The sequence below is a fragment of the Chelonia mydas genome, chromosome 5, assembly GCF_015237465.2.
Source record: "Chelonia mydas isolate rCheMyd1 chromosome 5, rCheMyd1.pri.v2, whole genome shotgun sequence".
Taxonomy (NCBI): Eukaryota; Metazoa; Chordata; order Testudines; family Cheloniidae; genus Chelonia; species Chelonia mydas.
Window position 1 is genome coordinate 22,291,960 of NC_051245.2, and position 12,222 is coordinate 22,304,181.

The following is a 12,222-nucleotide window of genomic DNA, read 5'->3' on the forward strand; positions in this document are numbered from 1 at the left end:
TGGGATCTGAATTCAGCCTCCAGCGACATTAAACCCAACCCCACTGCCCCTGCTCGCAGCCCCCGGACAGTCACACAAGGGCTCCTACCTCTTGGCTTTTAATTCACCTTCATGGTTTCCCTTTTCTCCGCCGCTCCCTTGAAATCGCTCCCCGGAGCAGCTGGCGTCTCCGGGTTAATCCCCGCCAGGCTGGGCTCGCAATCCCCCGAGGCCACTCATTAGCGTAATCACCTGCCGGCGGCCAAGCCGAGCGGCGACAGGAGCTCGCTCCAGCCGCCGCCCCCGGGGACGCGCTGCTCAGACGGGCTTGTTTACCCTCCCGCCCGGCGCGGCTGGACGCGTTTCCAGAGGGCTGGACCACAGGCGCGGGCGAGGAGCCGCTGGAAGGACCGTAGCGCTCGGCTCCTGCACCGCGCCGCGGCCGGGCAGCGCGACCGGCGTCACCTCCCCCGGGGGGCGCTCAGCGGGCAGCCGCGGGGGCGCGGGTCGGTTCCTGGGCAGCTGGGGGGGGGGGGGTAGCCAGAGGGGAGCCGTTTCCAAAGCGCCGGTGGCTACTTCAGAGCCGCTCTTCCCGTGGCTGCTCTGCTGGGCAGGGACATCCCAGCACCGCTTCAGACCCCGCTGGGGGCCACGGGGCAAGGCAGCCGGGTGTTTCCCATCCCGCAGAGACGCGCGAGCCGATTTTACCTCTGGAGCCGGCAGCCCAAGCGCTGCTCGGTTACAGGCTGCTCCGCCGGCCCGGGCCAGGCATTTCCTTTCTACCTTCCCGTGCAATGCACTCCTCCCCTTCTCCAGCTAACTTCGTCTTCCCCGGGGAGCAGAGCCGCTTCTCCCCACGCGGCCGGCTGCCAAGACAGGAGGAAGCACGACCCAGGCTGCTAAGCGGTTTCTGTCCCATCCAGGGAGTGCTTCCTGGCTGAAAGGAACGAGACCGCAGCTACCGCCACAGCCGCCCGTGTGCGGCGCGGGGCAGGGTGGGCGCACGCGGCTTTATTCTGTTAGACCTGCGAGCAGGCAACGCGTGCCAGTCCGACCTGAACACGATGCCTCCCGTCAAACCCGTGCCGAAAGCAAAGAGCGCTCCCTCCAGACCACAGCTACTGGAAGAGATCTTGCATGCAAATCGTATCTTCCCTGTTCCAAATTAATTCCCCGCTGAGGCTGCAGCGAAGCTACAGTTTGTGACACTCTGTCATGACACGTGCTGTTTGCTGCTTTGCTGGTCTTTCTGCTGAGACACAAAACCGAACACCGCATCACCTGTGATCATCTCAGATAGCGTTGCAATTTTTCACAGGAGTTATCGCCAGTTTCCAACTTGGACAATTGCATTCCGGCTTCTTAAATTACCTTTCGGCTTCAACTGGATATGTATTTTTCACTTGTGTGTAACACTGTTTTGATTCCACTCCTGTGCTGGTTGTGTAATACGGCTGTGTAATGTTTTGATTGTACTGCATGGGAAAATCTTCAATCCTCGTTTACAAAATATAGGTACAGCTAAATTAGCCAGACAGTCTGAAGCTCAGCAGTGAAAGGGTAAAATCGTTCCCCCACTACACTCCTGCACTGAAGCCTTGCAAATATTTAACTTAACTTGATCAAGCTGCCTGTGAGCTAAAACTTAAAATGCAGTTCTGTTTCAAAATGTGGCTGGGTAAAAATGATCCTGTTGACAGAGTAGATCGGCTCTCTGTGTCTATTTAAAACATCGCTGCTTATTTGGAGTAGCTAAAAAGCTGTATTACTTTTTACTTCCAGTAGCCCTGCACAGCCCATAGAGCTCAAATATGACAGTTGGATACTGTTCTGCTTCCTGCATCAACTAGAGAATTGTTAAATAAGCTCTGACTGTAGAATCTTTGTTGCTGGCAATTCCTGAGCCAGAAAGATCTGAGCCTGTGGAGGACAGGCTTTTTTTTTTTTTTTTTTTTTTCCCCTCTAGGTCTTTTACTTTTAAATGGAATACATTTTCTCTGAAAATCACCAAGAAGCAATAAATATGGAACCCTTCTACAGTCACTTTTCAGAGCAGAACCTCACCTTTTCTATTATGAACATAATAGTGTGATGGAGTAGGCAGTATTGCAGCCTGAATTTCTGAGGAGACATATGCTTTGATGGACATTGGAGAAGGCATCTATAGATGAATCAGTTTGCTGAGCTAGTGATGCAGTCTGAGATCCTTCATTTACTTCAAACACAATGCTGCCTTTGTGTAAAGTTATACACAACAAAAAATTACATTTACAGAACATTAAGCTTGCAAAGTCAAGCACTCCGAAGGTAGGAAATGCCAGAATCAAGATTGTCTGTGCAATCTTAATTCAGCCACCTACTGCATATGCATTATGATAGATTCTCTGATATACATGATCACATTTTTTTCCACAGGACAGCCTTAATTCTGGCATTATACTCACATGCACACCATGCCTTGCTGTGGGCTATGTCTCTGAGTGGGTACTTTTTCTTTATGGCCCAGCAGAGCAGTTAATACTAGGGTGACATCCACCTTGCCATGTGCATAGTTAAAGAAAATGGATAATACAGAGAAATCACAGTTACCTTAATGATTCAGAATTACATTAGATTTCTCCATTTTAAGAGTGCATTAATTCAGGGCATACTAGTATCACTGTCAAAAGGATCCAGGCCACATATAGCACACAGGGAGTGTGGTGGTCTACAGGCGGAAGGAGAAAAACAAATTCCCTTATTTTAATATTTCTGTAAGAGATATAAGGCTTGTTATAGTAATTCACTACTGAGTATTAATGTAACAAATTAAAACAGAATTGCAGCAAGAAACGTACATGAAGGAGCTATAGTGAAATTAAACATGCTTTGAATCTGTTTATCTAAATGCTTGCAGTTCTCATTTCACAAAACTGGATGATCTTTAAAAAATAAGTTGAGCAGCTGGTGTGCATTTCAAAGTCAGCTATTGTGATGTAAGTCAAAACAATATTTTAGTTATATATTTTACGACAAGTAGAAGGACTAAGGTATAAACACATACATCAAGTTTTCAGAAAGAAAAATGGCTGTATACATGTAGAAGTAGCCAGCAGGACTACTCAGAACAACAGATCAGCTCCCACTGCACTACCTACTGCATATGAAATGGGTGCCAAACTCATTCTGTAGTGACATTTATCATTTCAGACCACGTACCAGTGCTACAAAATTAAGGCTATATAATTACCTCCATCCACTGACTGTGTCCCATGGCAGTTAACAGAAGTTTGGCACAAAGATCAACAGCAGTATATGGCCTTTGTGTAGTAACTAATCTTTTAGCCAGTTCTTCAATGAGTACTGTCTGGGCAAGGAAAATTTCAGGAATACGGCCTCAGATAGTGACATTATCGCTGCATTCATCATCACTCAATGGGGGAAAATGGTGCAAGGCATTTTTAGGACCAGTGCTTTTTTGTTTTTTGTTGGTTTTTTTTGTGCTCCTAAACTTATCTGTTTCCATATGCAGTTAGCATTTTTGATGCAAATCAGGTAACAGTGCGCACAAGTTACCTGAGAGACACAACTGCACACCTAAATGATACAGAAATCTGACCCATAACATGCCATTATCAGGATTAAGAGTTAATACTTCATTGAGATGCATAAGGACAGTTCGCAACTCTCAGCTATGTCTAACACAGCTCACCTTACTGTCCACACTGGTGCTTTTCGTTACTACCCGTGCTCCCGTCAACGAAATGCTGTCCACACTGATGCTTTTAATCGCTGCCCGCACTCCCATCAACAAAATGCTGTCCCCACTGGCGCTTTTCGTCACTAAAACTTTTGTTTTTTCATACCCCTGAGCGATAAAAGTTTTAGCGACGGAAGTGCCAGTGTAGACATAGGTTGTCTAAAATGGCACTACATTCCTTTCACACTTAAAAGGATACTGGATACCTTACCAGCTATAAGTGGTAGAAACCCTTCAGTCTTTTAAAAAATAACCTCAGATTCTTCTGAAACTGGATGTGTCATTGACAATGGATGTTTGACACCCTGGACATATTACATAATACACATTTTCTAAAGGCTCCAGACTCTCATAGATCTGATAGAGAGAAAAATTAATTAATTAAATTCCTATGATCACGCAATACGTATCTATATCCAGGAGAACATCACAATGTTCCATTTTTCCATGGAGGGGAACAACAAACCTCAGAATTCAGCCAGAAACCAGACAAATGACTCAAAGGAGGCTTAAAATTAACCAACAAAAATTCACACCCATCAGAGCAGATCCAAGACTGTAAAGGCCACATTCTGCCACCCGTGTGAATATGGAGCCACTCTGCTGACATCCATATGGGTCTACTTGCAATTGTTCTCTGGACTGGAGAATACTCAGCCTCTTTGAGTTCCCTATCTCTCCATGCAGCGTGCCATCAGAAAGCCAGAAACAGGCTTCAACCAGTACCAGACCAGATACTATCACATTATGTGCCTGAAAACACAGCAGAGAAAATCTTTCCCTTGCAAATAATTAACCCTTTCTTGACCACACACATTAACAAAAAGAGCCAATAAACGCCAGCTGTAAATGGCTCTGAAGAGCCAGCGATGAAGCCCAGGATCAGCATTTCATAGAGCCATTCAGGCCATGCATAGGTAGGGCTCCGTCTGTGTCTGTCACGGAGGCCGCAGAAGTCATGGATTCCATGACTTTCTGAGGCCTCCGTGACTTCTGCAGCGGCCAGTGTGGCTGACCCCAGGGCCACCCAAGCAGCTGACTCTGGGGTCGCTGCTCAGGTGGCCCCAGGGAGAGTCACACCTGCTGTTGCTGGACCAGCTCTGCAGCCAGCTGCTTGGGCAGCCCCACAACCAACCACTCCGGCCTCTGCTCCGGTGGCCCCGGGACCGCCAAGCAGTGGTCTCTAGGGTGGCCGGAGCAGCCACTCCTAATGGAGCAGCTGCTGCTGGCTGGCCCCGGGCAGCCCCCCAGATTACCGCCCCCCCCAGCAGCAGACCCCCAGGGCGCACCTCCAAGCAGTGCCATCCAGAAGGCCCCCCAATATTTAGTCAGGAGTATTTATAATATATGTCATGGACAGGTCATGGGGCCATGAATTTTTGTTTATTGCCTGTAACCTGTCCATGACTTTTACTAAAAATACCCATGACTGAATTGTAGCCTTTTGCATAGGTGCCGGAACTAAATGTGCGGGGGGTGCTGCTGCAGCTCCTGGAAGCAGCAGCATGTCCCCCCTCTGGCTCCTACGTGGAGGCGCAGCCAGGCAGCTCTACGTGCTGCCCCATCCACAGGCACCACCCCTGCAGCTCCCATTGGCCACGGTTCCCGGCCAATGGGAGCTGCAGGGGTGGTGCTTGGGGTGGGGGCAGCATGCGGAGCACCCTGGTTGCCCCTACACATAGGAGCTGGAGGAGGGACATGCTGCTGCTTCCGGGAGCCGCATGGAGTCATGGTATGCATGGAGCGAGACAAGCCCCCAACTCCGCTCCCCAGCTGGAGCTCCGGAGTGGGGCAAGGCCCGGACTCTGCTTCCTGGCAGAAGCTTGAGGGCCAGATTAAAACATCTGAAGGGACGGATGCAGCCCCCAGGCCTTAGTTTGCTCACCCCTGGTCTAGGGCACCACTGCTAGACATGTTATCACACGGATTCTTATCTGCACCACACTTACACATCTCTGTACCAGGCAGGCTGCTGGCCAAACATTTGTAGGGTGGTGAGCATCTGGTCTTTGTACATGAGCATTTAATTAGCTGCAGGATTGATTCAGGAGCACATGGTATTTCACACACAACTGGTGTGATCAGTCCATCCTCCAAAAGACTCATCCATGCCCAAATAGGATACGCTCGATCATCCTGGAGCCATTCAATTGTTTGATAATTTGCCCTCCTGATAGCATGTATAAATGTATCCCTTGTCGGTGTCAATTTTTCTCCGTTTATCTGCTTCTTGGACAACATCCACCAGCATAGCTCTGCAAGTGTTGTAACGGTCTTCAAATGGTAAACTTGGCATATGAACACTTCCAGTGCATTTAGGATGTCATCAGTGTCTGTCCCTGCCATTCCGAGTACCTTCAGAGCAAGGAGAGAGTCATTGGAGGCTGAATCAAATGCCTTCTAGTAAGATCATTTGGTCTTTACCTGCAAGGAAGGTTGGCTGGAGTGTTGCATCCTGAAAAAGCATGGAAACCTGGCTGTACAGTGACTTTATTGGTCCACATGATAGGAACACCTCTCTGAGAGATACACAGCAATTCTGTTCCCCAGCAGCAGGCACAAAAACAGAATCTTGCGGAAGTCTTGAATAGCGTCTCAGAGACAATAGTGGAACATCTGTGTCTTGTGCAAAAATCTGGAGTTAAATAGCACCTTTCTCTGTGGCACTGGTGGCATGCACGATAATTTGAGTGTCAACGTCCTCCTGGGAGCGACAAAGAAACTCCACTGAACAGGCAGCAGCTTTATTATGCTATGCAATGATGAAATTATTCAAGCAATTCTTTGCATGCTGTAGCATTTTTCCTGCAAGGTATGCAGTTAACATCCTTCTACCCCATCCTTGCATGTAGCTTCTTCACTGTAACGTCTGGAGATGTTCATGAAGTCAATGATTTTGTACTGGACAGTTGCAATACCATGGAGTCTCTTCTTTCTGATAATATTTTAATTGATCCCTCTGCATGTGTGTCAAACACGAGGTGAACCTTGACATAGGTCCAGTATTTTCTCTGTAGCTTCATAATGAAGTGTTCAGCCAAATCTCGGCAGCTGTTAACAGTTTATGGTTTGTGGAGAGCTTGTACCTCAGCCATACCATCTGATTGCTACAATGAAAGGCCTCTGCTGGTATAAGGTACTGGTCACATTGTCAATAGGTGCTGGCTTAGGAAGACCATGCAAGATGTGCATTAGTTTGCTTTTCACCTGGCACGTAATGCAGGATTCCATCATACTGAAGTATCATAAAATCATAGAATATCAGGGCTGGAAGGGACCTCAGGAGGCCATCTAGTCCAACCCCCTGCTCAAAGCAGGACCAATCCCCAATTTTTGCCCCAGATCCCTAAATGGCCCCCTCAAGAATTGAACTCACAATCCTGAGTTTAGCAAGCCAATGCTCAAACCACTGACCTATCCCTCCCCACCCCCAGGGAGAAGCTGGGGGCGCTTTGAAAAACTACACCAAGATACCACAGAGAAATCATAAGTACTTTCCCTAAAATCTCATGTAAATCAACATCACTCTGAGACACAGATATGACCAAGAGACAAGCAAACAGTAACCTGTCTGCAGTTAGCTCTAGAATGTTCCCTGCTACCTTTACTCTACTTTCTTCTTTACATTCGAGCACAGGTTTAGTCTGTTCTTCTTGATTGGAGTCCATAGACTGATGGAGCCTTGGACAATTCTCTGGGTTTTGAAGGCTTCATGCAAGTCATGACCCAAAGTATTCATCCAACTGACATCTTTAGCTATCTCCTCACTTTCACGCTTTCATCATGATATTAATGAGCTCTGGTCTGTCATCATATATGAATGGGTTGCCAGTGTGAGGAAGCTCATCCAGTACATTTAAAATTGCCCCTTTTTGGCATTTAACAGCACCTAATGAGTCTGTGTGGTGCTGGGTTACTTCTGGGGAAGTCATCCCAGCATGTTTCATCTGAAATTTGATGGCGTTTTGGGGTTGTCCGGAAAAAACAAGGAAGAGCATTTAGATGCTGTGCTATGCCCACCAACCCCACGACTTCACTGCTCTGTTTCATGTTCTAGAGCTTCATCTGAACCACGTGCACAGAAGGGAACTGGCAACCTTTTAACAACCCAACTTCCTTTTCAAAATTCCTCACGTATGTCAGGGTAAGACTTTTTTACACTTTTTATTTCAGCGAGGTACCAGCCAATCATCGCAGAATAGTTGGTTAAATCGAAAGCAAAAAAGTATTTCAAAAAGTCTTGCAATGCAGCGAGATGCAAATTCCAAATAGCAGTCCTAACAGATCAAATAAAGGGTAGCAAAGAGTCAACCATCTTCATGAATCGCTGCACCATCCCCAAAATTGGCTTCATCGCTGATTCAATCTTATCAAATTGCTTGATCCATTCTGTATAATGGCAGCTCTCCATCGTGCGCAATGGGTCATTGAGAGCTGAATGTACACTGGATGTGTGGCCCTGGGAAATGACTTCAAACACATCAGTGTGCTTTTCAAACAAGACATCTAGGTGGCATTTTCAAAGGGCAACAAGTGTTTGTGTGTGTGCTTCCTCACTAGAATTTGGTTCACAGTATGGTGTCACTGTCCAAAATACCCCAGATCCACATCCCATTGGCGTATGAATTAGAGCAATTTCTAGCTGGATGCTGACATCTCAACCAGTGCCTCTTTACAGCTCTTTTGACATAATATATGCTCAAATAAATTTGTTAGTCTCTAAGGTGCCACAAGTACTCCTTTTCTTTAAACAAAACTGATAATCGGTACCACTGAACTGCTTCTTTTTTGCCAATGATGGCTGTGACATTACTGACATAACCTGTGACCGTATAAATCATTGTTGTAACCAGTGTTGTATATTTGCAACAAGTATTGTACAAAGATTGTCATGTAAGGTGTCTATGGAAAGGTTATGATTTGCTAATTATGATTATGCTATCTGTGTGTATCATTTTTGTAGCTGAAGTTATGAATATTGGCTATGTACTTGTATATGAATGAGTTTTGATTCCAAGTAGCCTCAGTGTAGCATTTGGTCAGCTTCTTGAGAAAGGAATTTGCAAATTAAGTGCCCAATCAAGAAACACTTAACTGACAATGGACCTTGGAAGACTCCAGTCCACATGAGAAGTCTTCCTGGGAATGTTCAAGATAGCATGTGAGCAGTGGCTGCTGCCTATAAGAATTTGAGTGACTTGCCCATGTGACTGCAAACTCCATTTTACTGTAATTTTCCACAGTAAGAACAAAGAGGTGTTCTTACACCTGGAAGACACTATAAAAGGCTGATGCCTCATCTCCATCTTGTCTTCAATCCTGCTTCTTATCTCTGGAGGGACTTTGTTACAAACTGAAGCTCTGAGCAAAGGCCTGAATGACCCATCCCAGCTGTGGATGTACTCCAGAGATTTGATTTGTGCCTGCAGTTTATTCCATCACCACTACAAGTCTAAACCAAGAATTTTGCCATTACTGTATGTAATTGATTCCAATTCTAGCTCTCATCTATATTTCTTTCTTTTTATGAATAAACCTTTAGATTTTAGATTCTAAAGGATTGGCAACAGCGTGATTTGTGGGTAAGATCTAACTTGTATATTGACCTGGGTCTGGGACTTAGTCCTTTGGGATCGGAAGAACCTTTTTCTTTTACTGGGATATTGGTTTTCGTAACCATTCATCCCCATAACGAGTGGCACTGGTGGTGATACTGGGAAACTGGAGTGTCTAAGGAAATTGCTTGTATGACTTATGGTTAGCCAGTGGGGTAAAACCAAAGTCTTCTCTGTTTGGCTGGTTTGGTTTGGTTTGCCTTGGTGTGCAAAGGAACCCCAGCCTTGGGCTGTAACTACCCTGCTTTAAGCAATTTGTCCTGAATTGGTACTCTCAGTTGGATCCCACCAGAACCAGCATCGTTGCAATGGCAAATCAACCTGAAGTTTTTCTTCCACTTCCAGTAATCTGTAACATAAAAAAAAAAAGCAATCAAGTATCATGTTCTGAGCATTAACTTGCAACACGGTACCATCATTTGAGGGCCACAATTTAACTTTGTGAGGACTGCATGTCTGACATGCCTTTGTAAAAGTATAATTTTAAAAAGTTGATTTTTAAATGTTTTCCAGGTACATAATTATTCTAGGTGTGTCATATCTGGTACCATCGTGTTCGTGGGAGAAAGGACTGTCGACTGACGCACAACTGGACCCGTTTCCAACAACACTGTATTGTCAAAATTTCCACCAACCAGAGAACTTGGAGCTGGGAGCCAGCCAATTTTTCCAATTTGTTCAGATCATTTTGAATTATAATCCTATCCTCCAAAACATTTGGAACTCCTTCCAGCTTGGTATCGTCCACAAACTTTATAAGTGTACTCTCTATGCTGATGAAGATATTGAACAGAACTGGCCCCAGAACTGATCCCTGCAGGACCCCACTCATTATGCCCTTCCATCATAATAATAATCCCATAGATTATTATTTTGCGGTAATTCCAGATTTATGGGTGATACAACCATTTTGCTTGGCACTAAAATAATTTGTTTACCTATTACACTAACACCATAGATTATTAAAAGTAAAAGAATTTTAAAGTTCCAGTTTACCTCTCAGTGTTTGTTTACTATTTCCATTTCTCTGAACAATTAAGTCAATTTCACCTTTCTCATAGTCACTTTTACTTTTGAGTTTCAGACATTGTGGGGGAATGTTTATTTGTTTTAAAGTAATCTGTTTTCATTGGAATCTTTTAAACACTGTTGGGAACATTTCTACTACTCTAAGGTTTTATCTAAGCTTGTTTTTAGAAAAATTTCATTTGGGAGCCAAATTTAGAGTTGACAGTGTCCTTTAAAAACCAAAGAGTGAAGGACCAGATTCTAACTTCACATGAACTTTCAGCCCAATCCTGCATCACTGGTGTGAGTGGATGGGTTCCCATCAGCTTCCATGGGAACAGGATTGCGTCCATTATGTAGATCTGCACATTTCATCTCAGATAATCCTTTTTTGTGTATTGAGTTGAGAATATTTCCATGAATATTTCTGAAAATATATGCTTATTATTTGTAGATCTATATTTAAATTCCTATCTTTTCCCCCTCAGGGTTAAGCCACAGCTTTCTCACTCTTTAACCTCTTCCCAATATTATTTGTGTAACTAAAGACATGAACATTTTGGTTGAATCAAAGGTTGTGTTTTGAATTTTTGTTTCCTCGTCTGTACAAAGGTTAGCATTTCAGAACATAACCTATAGACACTTTTACTCCAGAGAGAGAATTCAGAAAGAAAACTATTTTAACTCCAGTTCTGTTGGGTGTAAAAAGTTACACAAGAAGCACAGCAACCCTGGGGAAGGGGAATCATAGTTATCAAATGGATTTTGCAAGAGCAGCAATCTGCATCTTCCAAGAAAACATCCTGAGACCACACACAGCACACAATGTGCCAGACATTTCATTACCCAGTAACCGCTCAGGTTTATATTTGGAAACAGTATTTAAAAACACCAAATAACTAACTCGAGACAGCTTCATGCTGCTTCTGAGGCATTGATGGGTTTTGCAGAGAGCCTCTATCCCCGTTATAGAAATCCTTTTAGTTTTGTACACAAAAGTTCTTCTAATATTAGTTGTCAGAAAAGTAAACCTACCAAATAAGTGCAGCAGACTGATGGGAAGATCCAGCAGAGAAGTAGCAAATCACCAGGACTTCATTCTCAGAGCCATCCTTGAGCATTGTGAGTTATAGTGAAAGATACATAGTGCATCCGACGAAGTGGGTATTCACCGACGAAAGCTCATGCTCCAATACGCCTGTTAGTCTATAAGGTGCCACAGGACTCTTCGCCGATATATAGTGACTTACTCCAGGAAAACGATCCATTGCTGATACCCAGTCCTCACCCCACCCCCTTTGGTGCTGAAAGTAATGTAACAGACAATGGAGATGGGACTAAGCCACTTTCAAAGCATGATCAAGACCTGGTAAGACCTCTGAGAGACAGAAGGAGCATGGGAAACAGAGCCTCAATCCCCTTTTCAGTCTCCAGTCAAGAGCACTTAGCAGCTAAACTGTTTGAACAGAAGTTCATAGGGGACCAAGGACAAACCTTTTGTCAGCAATCAAACCTTTAACCAGCGTAGAGAGCACACAGGCAAACTCAAGAAGAGCTCATAGTAACGGAAGCACTGACCTGCCACATTCTCAGAGTTACCATAGGAATAGTTGAGTGCTAGGGATGAAATTCAACCCTCTGCAGAGAGCCAGCACAAGGCCTATCTAGCACTTTTGCCCTCAGCATAATACTTATGTGAGATTCAAGTGGCAAATGGAGCTTCTGCTAGCCCTCTCTACAGGGTGAACTTCACTCTGAGAAACATATATTCCATGAGTGCTGCTCCCTAGGAAAGGGCCAACTAACACGTTCCATTCTCTTAAACACACAAAAGGGGTTACAGCAGTGGCTGCCCCCTCCAGTATCTCTAGCTCCATCCTG

General features: G+C 44.9%; 1 protein-coding gene across 9 annotated transcripts in view; it reads right to left on the reverse strand.

The window, feature by feature from the left end:
• PDZD2 (PDZ domain containing 2) overlaps nt 1-12,222 on the reverse strand; it is a 311,522-nt gene that overhangs the window by 179,406 nt on the left and 119,894 nt on the right. For 2 of the 9 annotated variants that reach the window (XM_043547014.1, XM_043547011.1), the window contains exon 1: nt 688-1,472. The exons of 4 other annotated variants lie outside the window; for them this stretch is intronic. The gene's annotated coding sequence lies outside the window, so the exon portion shown is untranslated. Of the gene's footprint in view, nt 1-88; nt 629-687; nt 1,473-12,222 lie in introns of those variants that run through there. 3 more of the 9 variants (XM_043547015.1, XM_027831553.3, XM_043547013.1) reach the window with 2 other exon arrangements.